Genomic DNA, 16525 nt, shown 5'->3' with positions numbered 1-16525 from the left:
TTCATTACCTTGTATTTTATTTTGTATGTGATTTTATACATACATACATATTGTTTTCACTGTTCTCTAAAGAATATAAGTTCCTTTAAGTCAAGTACTGTTTCATTTTGTCTTTGTATTTCCAGTGCTTAGCATAGTACTTGGCAAATAGTCAGTACTTTAATGATGATTGACTGATTGATTACTATCACAACAAAAGAAAAAGAAATTCCACAAGCCATATACTAACATAACAGAATATAAAGCAAATTGATACACACACATATCTCTCTTTCTCCATGTGTGTGTATATATATATACAACATAATCAAATGGACAAAATAGGAAATAAGTAAGCTAAAGAAAATGAACCACCCATTAAGTATCTGCTTTTTAAAAAAAAATACTAGGGCCAAATGGATTCACCAATGAATTCTATGAAACATTCAAAAAACAAATGAAATCCAGAAACCCAAAAGCTCAGAAAAAGTGGTTATTTAGTCCAACCATACCTGAAAAATAAACACTTTTACAATATCTCTGACAGTAGTCATTCAGTCTTTCCTTAAAAACCTCCAGTGAAGGGTTAGCCATTGCCTCCTGAGATAGTCTACTTTTTGACAATTCTAAATTATTTTCCTTAAATCAAGTTGAATGTGCCTCCTTGTAACTTCTACCCATTGCTCCTTATTCTGCCCTTTGGGACCAATTAGAACAAATCTAGTCTTTTTCACCTATGACAATCCACTAAAAAAATCTAAAGTTCGATTTCATGTTCTGCCTGTCTTCTTTATACAACATAAAGTTTTCAAAAAACAGAGGAAGACAATATTCTGCTCTTTCTGTAAGGAAAATATGGTCCTGATAGCCAAATTTCATAAGGATTAGATAGTAGATTAGAAATATGGGACAATAATACCTATGAATATCAGAGTAAAAATATTAAATAAAATATATTTAATTTTAAAATATTAGCCATAGCAGGATTTATAACAAGAATGCAAGGTGTCAGTATTAGGAAAATAATATTGTTATTAGTCTGTCTGCTCATATATATTTGGCAATATTATAATAAAGTGACCACAAATTACTTTCTAGCTGTTTGAAATTGGGGGAAATGGGATATATATTCATCCCTCCATCCCTTAGCTTGAGCAAGGGCAATAAGTCTCAGGTAAAGCTAGTTACCAATGGGTCATAGATTAAAGGGACAATTCTCTGTTTATTAATAGAACAGGACCCCCTTTGATTCAAGACTGAGACCTTCCTTGGAAAGGGGACTTTATTTCTATGAACCTTCAGAGCTAGAGAATTTGGAAAGTAAAAAAAAAAGATATTACCTCATCTTTATGGAAGTATCTGAGGGGAAGTCAGGGGACAAGAAGCTATATCATCAGGACCATTTGGTCTTATGTCACCAGCAATAGTAGTTGGGATTCAAGACACAAAGTCTTTTTTCTTCCCTGCTCCTCTTATGCTTTGGAATAAGAAGTATTATGGAGCATTGTGGTTTCTAGATTTCTCTGTAGGTAATGATGAGTAGAAGGCTATGCTTTTGAGAAACTGAGCTACTACCAGAAGGTTTTTTCTATTTTTTGAATCTCTGTTAGGATTTGGGAAGCCTATGTAGCCTCATGCTAAAGTGGACCCATTTTTTTTTCTTTTCAGGAGTAATTATGTTTTATATTTTAAAAATTATTTTTAGGAATTCTATCTTCACCTTATAAGCCATCTTTGATTCACATGAATTTATCTCCCCCTCTAGTCATGTGCTTTATTGGTTTTAGCTTGGAAATCCATCTTTGGGGTAAGAATTTACCTTGTGTTTGATATTGCTGACAGTCACCATTAAATACCTTTGTATATCGTATCAAGAAGGATGCTATGAAAATTCTTTTAATTCAATAGATGCAGGGTGGCTAGATGGTGCAGTGGTTAAAGTGCTGGCCCTGGATTCAGGAGTACCTGAGTTCAAATCCAACCTCAGACACTTGACACTTACTAGCTGTGTGACCCTGGGCAAATCACTTAACCCCCATTGCCCCGCAAAAAAATAGATGCAGAAAAAATACTGACAAAATACAAGACTTTTTGATTGTAATGGAGGAAACATTTTTTTTACGTGTTAACAAATATTATTTGAAACCAAGAGTAGGATTATATAGAATGCAGTTCTTGACTTTTTTGGGGGGAGGAAAAAATTAAGTTAAAAAACGCAACAAGTGATCAATAAGACTAGTTGAAGGGAAAGAGAACAAAGGAGAATCTAGTTGCTTAACTGAGAAGAAAAAGAAGAGGGAAAGAATTAAATACAATAAAAAGTTTAAAAAATAAAATAAATAATAAAAGCAGAAAAAAACTGTTATCCAAAATCCCATATCATTATTTATGACAAGGTAGTATTTATACCATGGATGCAAGGATGGTTCAACATTAGGAAACCAATTAACATAATAATATTCAAAATCAAAATATTCCAAACAACGCGATCATCTTCATAGATGCAGAAAAAGCTGTCCCTGGGCAGCTAGGTGGTTCAGTGGATAGAGCACTGGCCCTGGAGTCAGGAAGACCTGAGTTCAAATCTGGCCTCAGACACTTAACACTTACTACCTGTGTGACCCTGGACAAGTCACTTAACCCCAACTGCCTCACAAAAAAAAAAAAGGGCTTTGACAAAATACAGTACTTCTTTCATGCTAAAAGCACTAGGAAGTATAGGCATAGAAGGACATTTTAAAATATCATATAAGCATCTATCTAAAACCCAAGGTAAACATTATATTCAATGGGGATATACTAAAATCTTTTCCAATAAATATGAGTAAAGCAAGGATACCTACTTTCCTAACTATTATTTGAAATTCTTCCTGAAATGCTAGCAAGAGCAGTAAGGGAAAACAAAACAAAACAAAACAAAAACAAATCAAAGGCTTAAAGATAAAGAGGAGATAAAATTATCACTAATTTTTGATGATATGAGAGTAAACATGAAACATTCTAGGGAATGAGTAAAGATATTGAGACAATAGCTTTAGCAAAGTTGCTGGCTACAAAATAAGATCTCAAAGAGCAACAACATTTTTATATAATAATAAAGCAAAAACAGAAAAAGAATTCTCATTGCAAATACAAAATGCATAAAATGTCTGAGGACTGACCTACCAAAGCACACAGATTTACTTATAGAGTGTTCCTTACAGAAATAGAGAATAACTTAAATAGCTAGAATAATATTCAGTGCTCATGACTAGGCAATGGCAAAATAATAAAAATATCAATACTATTAAAAGTAATTTTACACTTTTAATGCTATACCAATCAAATGACCAGGGTAGCACTTTATAGAACTTGATAAAAAATAAAATTAATTTGGAAAAATTAAAGATCTAGAATGTCAAAAGAAAAGATTAAAAGAAGTGGAGAGGGGCAGCTAGGTGGCGCAGTGGATAGAGCACCGGCCCTGGAGTCAGGAGTACCTGAGTTCAAATCCGACCTCAGACACTTAACACTTACTAGCTGTGTGACTTTGGCAAGTCACTTAACCCCAATTGCCTCCCTGAAAAAAAAAAAGAAGTGGAGAAAAGAAGGGAGAATAGCATTTCTAGTCCTCAAACTATATTATAAAGCAGTAGTCATCAAAACTGTCTAGTATTGCTTGAAAAACAGATAAGTCAATGGAATAGACTATGCAAAGGAGAATTAAAAAAAAAATAGAACCCAACAACCTAGTGTTTGATGAAATGGAAAATTTAAATTACCTAGGGGGAAAAATTCCTTATTTTACAAAACTACTGAGAAAACTACAGGAAGTCTGACAGAAATTAGGCTTAGAGCAACAATATACACCACATTCCACGATACATACTATACAAATACTCAAACTTAATATTAATGATCATACCATAAAAAAATTAGAAGAGAAGCAGATCATGTCTTTCTCACAGCTATGGATCAGAGATTTGTTCTTAATAATAATAAAAAAAACCTAGAGGCAAATACAAAAGATACAATAGTTAATTTTGATTACATTAAGTTGAAAAGCTTCTGCATAGACAAAATTAATGCATCAAGAATGATAAGGGAAGTGGTTGAATGAAAAAATATATTTGTATCAAATTTCTCTGATAAGAGTTTGGTATCCAAGATATATAAAGAATAAATAAGCATATATGTATATGTAACAGATATAATTATATATGCATATGTATATGTAATATCTATATGACTGCTAACTGTTCCCCAATAGACAAGTGATCAAAGGACATCAACAAACAACTCTCAGAATAAGAATTGCAAAATATCAAAAATCATATGAAAGAATGCCCCAAATCACTAATAATAAGAGAAATACAAATCAATACAACCCTGAAGTTTCACATTACACTCTGTAAATTGGCAAAGATGACAAAAATTACAAGATTCAATGCTAGAGGGTTTTTGGAATGATAGACACACTAATTGTTAGTAGAGTTGTGAAAAGAAACTTGGAATTAAGCAAATCAAGTGACTAAAATGTTCATATCCTTTAAAATAGTGAGTCTATTACTGGGCTTATACACCAAAGAAGCTATCAATAAGTATAAAGTCCCCATTTACACCAAAAAAACAACACAACAACTTTGAAAGACTTAAGAACTGTGATCAAAACAATGACCAAGTACAATTCCAGAGGAGTAATGATGAATCATATACCCACATCTTGTCAGAGAGGTGATGGACTTAGAGTATAGATTGAGACATTTGGTGGGGTGAGTGTGGGTGTATATCCAATACAAAAATTTCTTTTGTCTGACCATACATATTTGTTAAAAGGTTTTTTTCCTTGCGTTTTCAACTTTTTGGGAAAGAGAGAAGGTAGATTTTAGTTAATTAAAAAAAAAAGAATGACACAACGATTTTCAGTGGTGATGTGACTCCTTGTTGGAGCTGGCTGTTTATTTTGCTCACTCTGATCTGTGATAGGCTCCCTGTGGCTAGATGAAGTCAGAGGTTACACAGCTGAGACAGGAGACAGTAACTCTCCTGAGTTTTAGTTTGCACCAGTTCCTGTTTTGTGTTCTCACACAAAGACTTGGATTCCAGAGTTTCTGTGTCCGCACCACATGACCAATCCTGTGGGAAGCATGAGTCAAATATCCAATGAGAATTGAATTATTGCACTACTTTGCCTCATCAATGGAAGTCTCAAATTGTTTGTTGCTTATAGCTCCTGGATCCAGGTTCACCCAATGTCTGGGGACACATAAAGGATTTAGGAGAGCAGCAAGCTTAAAAGTGCATAGTAAGGGGCAGCTAGGTGGCGCAGCGGATAGAGCACCAGCCCTGGAGTCAGGAGTACCTGAGTTCAAATCCGGCCTCAGACACTTAACACTTACTAGCTGTGTGACTCTGGGCAAGTCACTTAACCCCAATTGCCTCCCTGAAAAAAAAAAGTGCATAGTAGATGTTTTATGTATTTTATTATGCACTGTATTCTTTTGGTATTAAGTACTGCTTATTTACTAATTGCCTCTACACAGAGTAAAAATGTATTTCACATTCAAATATGTGTGTCTGCTTCTGTTGGGAAACAATTGTATTATGCCAAAGTTGTGTAACTGTCACTCATCAAACATTACATTCAGAGGAACTGGGTGGAGGTATAATGGTTAATCCTAATTGCTGTACCCCCGAATGAACATATTCCCAGCAATGAGTGGTGTCTGACCTATAGGAAAGGGTGTAGCTGAAGGATAGAAGGTTTCAAACTTTCTGGTAACCATAGAAAGCATTACTTAACACTTTTGCCAGGGGCAACTAGGTGGCGCAGTAGATAGAGCACTAGCCCTGGATTCAGGAGGACCTGAGTTCAAATCCAGTCTCAGACACTTCACACTTACTAGCTGTGTGATCCTGGGCAAGTAACTTAACCCTCATTGCCCCACCAAAACCCAAACCAAACAAACAAAATGCTTTTGCCACACTGGGTTATGTATTGACATTGGATATTATATGGATATATAGGGTGAGTGTGGGACTTCCCAGTGAATAGCTATAAACGACTATTGTCTAAACTTCTATGATATATTGTACACATTTGTACGATTCAGAGCCAAAAGTGAGTTTGTTGTCATTGAAAGCATTCAAATGGAGGTTTGATTATGCCTTCTTAGACTGTTGTAGGATATTCGATCCAGCAGATAGTGAGTTGACCTGGATGATCTCCAACTTTTCTTCTGGCTCAGGAATTTTATTTTATTCATTGCTATATTATCTCAGTGAGAGTGTTAAGTATAATGGTGGGTACATCTTTTCCAACTTAATTAGGAGACTAGAAAAGATATTTGAAAACAGCAAAACCAGAGAATTGGGGGACATAGAGTGTTTGGTTTTTGTTTTCTTGGCAAGTGTGACTTGAACATTTATGCAATGCTTCAAGGCCATTGCACTGCTTGTCTCAAACATTTAGGAAGCAGCATAAAATAGTGGAAAGAACCTTGGACAGACTTAGAACACATGAGGTCTAGTCCTGACTGTTATCATCTGTGTGCCTAAGATGAAGCTCACCTGGATAGGCAGAGGAGCTCCTCCCTGGGAAGTCCCTACACAAATGAGATCGCAGGTCCAATACCTATTCTTTGTTCCCTCTAGGATAGTGGAAAGAATGCTGGACAGAGGGACAAAACAAGGGCTTCAGGCCTCATTCAGTCCAGCCATTTTATTGATGAGAAATCTGAAACGCAGGGTGATTTGTCGAAGGTCATACAGGTTAAATGAGTTTGAACACAGTTAGGTAACTGCTTAGTGTCAAAGCTGAGATTTGAACCAACATCTCTAGGTTCTAAATCCAATTAAAGAATGAGTGTCACTGGGCCTTTAAATATTGAATTTAGCCTAGCAGAATTTTTCTCACAGAGAGCATTGGGTAACAGAGGTTTTAATTCCTTTTATCAGATTAGAGGGATAAAAGGATTAAGAGTTAGTAGGCAGTTTCTCAGCATATTTTGGTAATTTATCTTGTCATTCAAATCTATGAATGCAGCTGATCTTACATGTGATGGGATAATATGAGAAATCAAATACTCAGACTGAATCTCAACTATGCTTTATGGTATTTGTAAAGCTAAAACTTTGTAAAGTGACTCTCAACAAAACAAAGTCCTCTGGGATTCCTATTTAGTACTTACGTATGTCTAAAGAAGGTTTTAAACATAACACAAAAACTTTTTTGTTCTCTTTAGAAATAATTTCTGAACAAACAAGGAGTATTAATGTTCTCATTATTTAATAAAGCACTGGGGTTATTGAATATTTCCAAATGTTTAATAAATTATTTGAAATAAAAGAATAAGAAATGTGGTAAAAATGAAACTACAGTTTTTAAGAGAAATGTAATAGATGAAAAGAGTCAGAACTAGTAATGTTTCTACTGGAGTTAATATGAATAACAGATGAGAAATTCTAAAAATGTTTTGCCCTATATTATTCATATGAACCAGGTATAAATTCGAATTATATTTACAAATATGTTTACATTATTTTAATTATATATTATTCTATAGCATATAATAATAATATGTGATATAGACTATATTATATAATAATAATTCACAGTATATTATGACATTATAATAACACAATCCTATAATATTTTATATTATATAGAATATGGAACAATATTATGATACTATAGAACAATACATTATAATTATGTAATGTATAATAGAATGTTATAGAATTTATTTAGAATATGTAATTTTGTGGTATATTACATATAATGTAATTATGTAATTATATTTTAATATATAATTAAATAACTACATTTGTAAATGAAGTAATATAGAAATGTGTGTGCATGTGTATGTATTCTGATTCCCAAAGACTGCCAATCTTTTCAACTATTTTCTAGTCTCTTCAAACTCATTGGGCTCTTGTCTGTCTTTAGGCTTTGTAGTCACTTCAGGTGACTCTGGCTTCCGTCCTTGAGAGAGAAAGTAGAAGACATCAACCCCTACTTCAGGTTCCTGAAGGGAAAGACTTTGGGAAGAAATTGACCTAAGAGGAGCTGGCAGTCTCCATCATGTTGACTTCTTCCTAGAGTCTTGGAACTCCATCAATGAGGAAAGTTGCCCATACCAATGGGCTTTGGGATTCAGGTTCCATATACAAACTTGAGAGGCAGAGACTAGTGTAGTGGAGAGTTTGGGTTGATGGACTTGGGAGTCAAGAATTCAAGTTCTGCTTCTGACATTTACAAGCTCTGAATAAGGCAATCAATCTGAATTTCGGACAACTTTCTAAAGTTATAAACTATACCATTGGCTTATACATACTTCAGGGCTTCGTAAGTCAAAGCTTCTTAAACTGGGTTGCAACGCCATATGGGGTTGTGTAACTGAATGTGGGGATCATGAAAAATTTGGCAACAGTAACAGTTATATCTATTTTATATACCTATATACCTGGGGTCTCATAAAAATTTCTCAGGCAAAAGGGGTTGCTAGTGGAAAAAGTTTAAGAAGCCCTACCCTAGGTGACTGGCTCACTCATTTGTGTGCCTATATTCCCTATCAAAAGTTTACAAAGAGGAAATGTTTTTCTTCACTAAGCAGAAGTAATATAAAACCTAAAGCTGCAAAGACAACACAACACACATTTAGAGGGAGAAATGGTCCATCAGTTCATTCATGTGTTTAAAATCAGTAATTGAGGTAGCTGTGCACAGTGCCAAAGAGAAAAGTGAAAGTTATTTTAAAATTCAAAAATGCTTTTAAAGTATTCTGATCCTTAATATGAGTTGAATGAAAGTTTTACAAGCAGAAGGGACAATTAACTGGGATGGAGCATCCTTAAAGATGATGAACCAATAACATTATTTCTCTACTCCTACAGGAAGTTAATTTACTTTTCTCCTTCAAATGACTTATTATAGTTTCTCCTTGAAGCTTTCTCCCAATGAATACTAAAGACATTTGAGACATTGATAAGTAAAGATCTTTCTCTCTCTGTATATGTATATATATGTATATATCTCAATACATATTTATACATGGTATACATGGTATACATGTTATATGTGCATATTAAATTATGTATATATACACTATGTATATGTATGTTTATGGTGATATGAATACACATATTATAGCCTGTCCAGTAGAATCAAGATTTGAAATATCATAAACACTCATGGACCACAAAATGCAATTATAATCCAAGAGAACTAAGCATTAAAAGAAAATCCTTCCAGAGTTAAAAGAGAATAAAATGCTCCTTCCTTTTACAGTTGCCATAGCAAATTATCAAACCAATGAAGTAGGCATTTCTGGAGGGCGATAAGAGTTAAGGTAAAGCTTCTGTCATAATTTCTTCCCCAAGCTAAGCCTTTTTATATTTCAAGCAGCAGAAAAGCCTTTGTCTTCTTAAGGAGCATACTGAGTTCACATGATGCTAGGGCAACTGCATACCAAAGAGAATGCTAGGAATAGCCATCCATAGAGAAATGAGAAGGAATAGCAAAGGGGTAGAAGCAAAAAAGAAAGTAGGATGAGTTCCTGGCCATGGGTGAGGGTGAGAAGAGAACTTCTGATTTCATCAGTTTGCATGGCAGCCCTGCTGCCTTTCCCTGAAAACTGCTCTCAATGCAAAACAAACACAATTCCTACCACATCCCACTCCTTGGTAGCAAATTTCCAAAAACTATCTAAAGTAACTTCCAGTATCAAAATGAAAGCATAATGACAAATAATTTATTAAGATCTTACTATGTTCCACGCACTGTGCTAAGTCCTATGGATGTAGATAGAAATAAGCAAGACAGTCTCTATCCTCAAGGAGCATATTGGGAAAGACAGCACATAGGGACATGGTGATGGTTACATAAAACAACCTTAGTAACTGGAGGAGAAACGTAATGTCCATAAAAACCACAAAACAATATTAACAGTTTTCTTAAAACAGAATTGTGATAACTAGGAGCATCTTGAAAAACATCATATTTATTGAATAAGTGACAGTACCTCTGTCAGTGTAACTGGTCCTGTCATGTGCGAATTCATGGTCCTTTATCATTTGAATTCAAATAGGTAAGAGGTCATAGGCCTCTTGCATGCATCTGTTCTTGGGTCTAAGTACTGGAACTCACAGTATAATACCTACTCAATATTCACTGGCCCACCTGCCAAAACCTCTCTTTTCCTAGGAGTCCTATCAGGAGGATAGTGTCAAATTTTGGCTCCTTTTGAGGACACTAGTGAGAGATAACCCCTCTTTCTAAGGGATTGGCTGATAACAAGCCTTTATCTTTAGCCAAAGAATCAAAATTACTGCCAAGTTATACAAAGACTTGCCTTTTTTCCAAGTGAACTCCCACTCATCATTATTGTAAAACAAAAGTTTCATTCCCCTCTACACAGTTTTTTAAAAAAATATTTTTATTATTAAATGTTATTTTTAACATTTATTTTTAAAAGTTTGGGTTCCAAATTCTCTCCCTCTGTCCTCAATGAGAAGGCAAGCAATTTTACACAGGTTATACATGTGCAGTCAAGCAAAACATATTTCCATATTTGTCAGGTTGCTAAAGAAAACATAGACCAAAAAAACCCAAACAAACAAGAAAAATGAAGTTTTAAAAAAGTATGCTTTGATCTGCATTCAGTCTCCATCTGTTCTTTTTCTGGTGGTAGATAACGTTTTTCATCATGAGTCTTTCAGAATTGTCTTTGATCATTTTGTTGCTGAGAATAGCTACGTCATTCACAGCTGATTGTTGTACAATATTTCTTATAATGTGTACAATGTTATCCTGGTTCTGGATTTCTACTTTTTGGTCTCCCCAATCTTTTCTGGGAAAGAGCTGTCTAACTGTCCCAGGGTAATAGAAAACTGCCAATTAAAGGAGATGTGAACTGTTTTCCTTGGTTGTGTAGAAATTTATTAAGGAGCAGAAACCTTGAGGCTCAGTTGATTCTGCAAAGAAGATGTAATAAGAAAGGGCTACAGAAGAGCAACTGAGACTACATTCAAAAGTACTTCATTCTGATCAGTCAAGACTTAAAGACTGCATCTAAGAAACCTCTGGAGTAAAGAGCCCTCCTATTTCCTAGGGTAGTACTGATTTCACAAAGAAATCATCTCTGTGAGATGATACCTAACTTCAACCATCAAGAGTATGATGACAAAGCTCTTGTCCATGACAACATTCCTTCATACCAGTTGCCTGGGGATGGTATCAAAGATGGAAAACAGTGAATAAAATAGTGACAGCTCTCATCTTGGATCTTTTCATGGTAACATGGTTACTGTCATCAGAGGTGATGTGAAAAAATGGTAAAAAAAAAAAAAAAGGATGTGGTCTATAAGGGCCCTGATAATGGCTACCCTAGTAGAGGACTTTTAGGATGAAGAGGGTGTCATGTAGGGGAGAAGAAGGCTCTCACTCATGAAAGATAGCCTCTATTTTCTCTATAAAATAGGAGGAAAGGGCACATGCTTGTAAGTGGGCAAAGGAGGCATTGGGGATTTGAAAGGAGGAAAGAAGGTTTGTAACAGCTATTGAGGCTAGTGAATTAGAGTTGATGATGGACTAAAAGTTTTGCCTTGTAGCAATGAGTGTGGCTGAAGTAGTAAAGTGAGAGGTCATGGGAGTTGAGGGAACTGGTGAACTGTGTTGCCAGGGTGATGAACTAGGAGAGCACTGGACACCTAGAAACCATAGCAATAAGGATTTGGATATAGCTGGATGAAATGAATCTCAACAAAAGAGAGGTTTCTGAGAAATGGTGTTAGGGACGGGTCTGAAAATGGTTATTAGGAGCAAAAAGCATGCCAACTCCTCCTACTGGGGGCTCACTTCTCCATGTTGGTGCTGCCCTTCAAAGCTTCTTTGCTTTGCTTTGCTCTTTCACTAGACATAGTTTTGATTTGGTTCCTGTTCCCCACTGGTGTTGTAGCATTCTACTACAGCTTCCTTTTGCATACTGAAGGTGACATGTGCCTTCTCTCCATTACTGCTAGCTTCTACTGTCCACAATAGACCCTCTTTCTTCCAAAAGTTGGTGCTCATTTTTTCTCTTTAGAGCAGAGCTACTTAAACTTTTCCCACTTGACCCCTTTTCAACCAAGAAACTTTTACATGATCCCGGTTATATAGGTATATAAAATAGGTATAAGTAACCTTTTACTATGGCCAAATTTTTCATGACCCCCCACATTCAGGTATGCCAACCCATATGGGGTCATGACCTACAGTTTAAGAAGCTTTGTTCTAGGGGACCAGCTCTCTGGTTGTTCATGGGAAAGCTCATAGGGTTAAAGGGGGAAGGGAGAAGGGAATAAGTATTTATACAGTGACTACTATATGACAGGGCATATGGGGTATTCAAGAAGGACTGGCACATCTGGTGAGAGGGCTTGCTGAGACCTTTTTACCTTTGGTGTCCACCTGCCACCCAGATCTAACCTGTGTCTCTAAGAAGCTGCAGCATATCCCAGTAAAGTCATCTTAGCAGACAGGCTAAAACAAGTAGAGGGAAACCAATAGACAGACCTCAAACCCATCATCAAGTTAAGGGGATGGCTACCCCAGGCATGCAAAGACTTTTTTCAGCAGAATGGGCAAATGAGAACAATTTGTTCCAACAGCCATGAAGGCGGCTGAAGCAGGTACTGTGGAGTGTTTAGACCTTGGTCAGACATTAAAGACTCCAAGGTCATCTACCATATTCCAGGCCACCTCCAGTTGTCCTGACTTTTGTCCTGCCACTGGACTTCTATGACTCTGGAGGAGATAGTAAAGCTAATGACTTGAGCAACTCTGACTAACTTAAATCCAAGTCACATGCAAGTCAATGTCTCCCATGATGTCATTGGTCCTCTTTGAAAATGAAGGATGAGTTGGGGCAGCTAGGTGGTACAGTGGATAAAACACCAGCCCTGAATTTAGGAGGACCTGAGTTCAAATCTGACCTCAGACACTTGACACTAGCTGTGTGACCCTGGGCAAGTCACTTAACCCCCATTGCCCCACAAAAAAAAAGAAAAAGAAAAGAAAATGAAGGATGAGCAACAGCAACAACAACATTATGTGCCAAGCACTGTGCTAAGCCTTCTACAAATATTCTCATTTTATTCTCACAACAACCCTGCAAAGTAGGTACTATTACTATTCTCAGTTTACAGTTGAGGAAACTAAGGCAAACAGTTAAGTCACACAGCTAATAACTGTGTGAGGCTGCGTTTGAAATCAGGTATCCATATCTCCAGACCCAGTGCTCTGGTGGGGGCCCACCAGGCTGCCAAAGGATGAGTAGGTTGGAAACCATGTAGATCAAAGTTTGTGTGGTGATCTGTAGTTGGATCAGATTGTTCCTGCACTTTTCAACCTGGGTGAGATAGAGTGTCCCAATCTCAAAAGAAAAAACTCCTGGTAGAGTACATTTAGCTTCCTCTCCTTCATCTCTTTATCTTTGGAAAGATGTTGATACCTAGACAGCACCTTTTTCCATTAGGAAAACTCAGCAGACTTTGTCTCATTCCTAAAGACACAAATATAGATTGATGAACACTTTCAATCTTATGCAATGGAGGTGAGATTTGGAGTTGTCAGCGAAATGAGAGGTAAAAATGACAATAGTTACTTCTTCACTTATGCTTGCTTATGCATTATTCTGAAATAACCTGTGGTTCCGATATTCATCAGAGAAGTTTGAGAGACCATACTTGTTCAAGAATGAACTGCCCTTTGCTCAGTTCCCAGCTGAGAGCTTCTTAGAACTAAACTTTAAAGTTCTTTCCTTTCCTGCTGCTGGGAAGATTGGAGCAGAGAATGAGTGATAAGGTATGTTCTGGTATATATGTAGTCAGTGCTTTGTTATTCATAGATTTAGAATCATGGATCTAGAGCTAGAAGGGAACTAATCATTTTACTGATGAGGAAACTGAGACCTAGAGATATCAAGGGATTATGTGACAAAGCCAGGATTTGAGATCAGGTCCTATGGTTCTAAGTTTAGCACTTTATTGCATTATACTATTTCCTCAAATTAGATCTATAAAAATGCAAAAGAGTATATCTTGTCCATCCACACTGGAAATACCAAGTGGATGTAAAATATCTGTTGCCAAGATTTCTTTTTCCCCCCCTTTTTTTTGTGGGGCAATGAGGGTTAAGTGACTTGCCCAGGGTCACACAGCTAGTAAGTGTCAAGTGTCTGAGGTCAGACTTGAACTCAGGTACTCCTGAATCCAGGGCTGGTGCTTTAACCACTGCGCCACCTAGCTGCCCCCTGTTGCTAAGATTTCAATATACATCTGGCTTATACCTTGTAGAACTTGTCCAGCAGTATGGATACCTGGTACTGATGGTATTGAAGGACAATGAGTTGGGTTCAGAGTTGAAAAGGAGGAGAATTATATTAGATTGCTTTCAGGAAATTGCAAAGTTCCTTCCCTGACCCCAAGTTTCTCAGGGTAGCAAAGACCCATCTCTTCAATCTTACTCTTTTACTAATGTTGCTATATGGTAGTGAGATATGTAACACCACTGCCTTCAAAGAACCAAAGAAGGCAAGGGAGGTGTGTGTGTGTGTGTGTGTGTACAGATTATATAACTGAGATAGCCAATGAGGAACTCTAAAGCCTAGGAATAAAGGATGTTGGTAAGGAGTTGTATGAAAGTAAGAGAAGAAAGGACAAAGTGGCAAAAGCTAAGGATAAGAGGTAGAGTATTCCACTGATGCTCTTTATGCTGGTAGAAAGTAAAGGAGGCCCCTACCACATTGACAGGATGTAGTAAACTTTTGAGAGAATGTGAACAAAGAGTTGTACAAGCTAGGCAAGTATGGATTGGGTAGAGATCTGCATTGATGGAAACAACTCTTGAATGGATGGGATCACAGATCCATTTTAGTATTTGAGTATGCTTTAAAAAAAACCCATGCAAAATAATTTTTTAAACGTCATGGTCCTATCAGAGGGGATCTGATGAAGCATACACAAAGAAAAGGGCAGAAAGAGAGTTTTTAGTTGTTGTTGAGGGATTTGATTGGTAGATGTCAAAAATCTCCTAAAGTGATATCAGAATCAGACAGACTATGCAAGAGGCAGAGCCACATGATTGCCAGAATGGTTTCTGACAGAAACAAATAGCTTGGATAAAAGTAACAATAGCTTGACAACTATAATCTAATGTCCTTATAGACCTTCCAACCATAATATAATGTGAAAAGAGGTGTTTTATAACAGAGGTATAAACAACATTCTATGGGAACATAGGCATTTGAGGTGGGTGATGGGAATTCTACCATCTTGAGGCAGCCCTTGAATTCCCACAAATACTTTAGAGCTCAATTTAAGTACGTCTTTTTTCCAAGGTGCTTTTCTTTTGGACCTTACGTAATACCTTGCTCATACCTCTCATGAGCTTATTATGTATAATTTTCTATTACAATCATTTTAATATGTATCCTATCTCCTTACTAGAACATAAAATCTATGGGTAGGAATTGTATCATATTTAAGTTACAGTGACTAGTCTTTATTGACTGATTGACTTTGTACATTACTTAACACTTATATAACTGTTTGCTGTATTGAATTGATAGGTGACTTGGGGTGGTATCATGGAGGGCTTTGAATGCTATGCTAATAAATTAATCAACAGATTCTTATTAAGAGCCTACTACATGTCAATCACAGTACTCTGCAAAGGGGATACAAATATAAAAAAGGAAACAGTCCTTTCTTTCCTTCAAAGAAATTACATTCTATCAGAGTACAACATGCACACATAAAACAGAAAATATTTACAAAGTAAGCCCGAGGTAAGGAATTTGAACTTATTTTGTAGGCAATAAAGGACCACTAAAGGATTTTTGAGTAGGGAAATGACATGATCTGTTTTATATTATTTCAGGTGCAAGTTCTTTACCGAGGTTGAGCTCATAAACTACTTGAAATAGCCAGGGACATTGAAATTTAAATGACTTGCCCAGAGTCAAAGGCAACATTATTAGAAGGCAACATTGTATCCACAGTAGAACACGTCCTCTCTATTGAAAGGTAGAAGGCACTTTATGGGTGTTAAGGCAAAGGTATATCAGCAATTTTAGGGATTGTGGATGTTTAATCGGGGAAATATTTTGGGATAAAAGGCGAGTACAGTCTGGACAGTCTGCTTTGCCTATGCACAGGACTGGCCCTTTGCACAGCTCTGCAGCACGGTGCGGTTTTAATACTAGCGCTGCTACTTATCTAGGCGCCCTTAGGTAAATAAGTCATTTAAACTCTCTGGGCCAAGTTTTCCCCTAGGTCAAATGAGGGGGTTGGACTCCGTGCTCTTTAAATGTCACTTCCACACTCGTTATTCTATGGTTTAACCAATAATGGGACGGGAAGTTTTTTTTAAACAATGCACTGTATTTTCGGTTGCCACTAAGTGTAGTGCTGAGATTAATGGCTAATGGGAAAAAAATGAGAAGATACCATCAATGCAAAAAAAAACCCACAACTCTTTGGACTGGAAGGCTTCGACCAGCCACCATCCCCTTATCCCAGTAAATAA

Source organism: Dromiciops gliroides, chromosome 3 (genome assembly GCF_019393635.1).
Source record: "Dromiciops gliroides isolate mDroGli1 chromosome 3, mDroGli1.pri, whole genome shotgun sequence".
Lineage (NCBI taxonomy): Eukaryota > Metazoa > Chordata > Mammalia > Microbiotheria > Microbiotheriidae > Dromiciops > Dromiciops gliroides.
The sequence above is the reverse complement of the archived record's forward strand: the minus strand, read 5'-3'. Positions refer to the sequence as shown.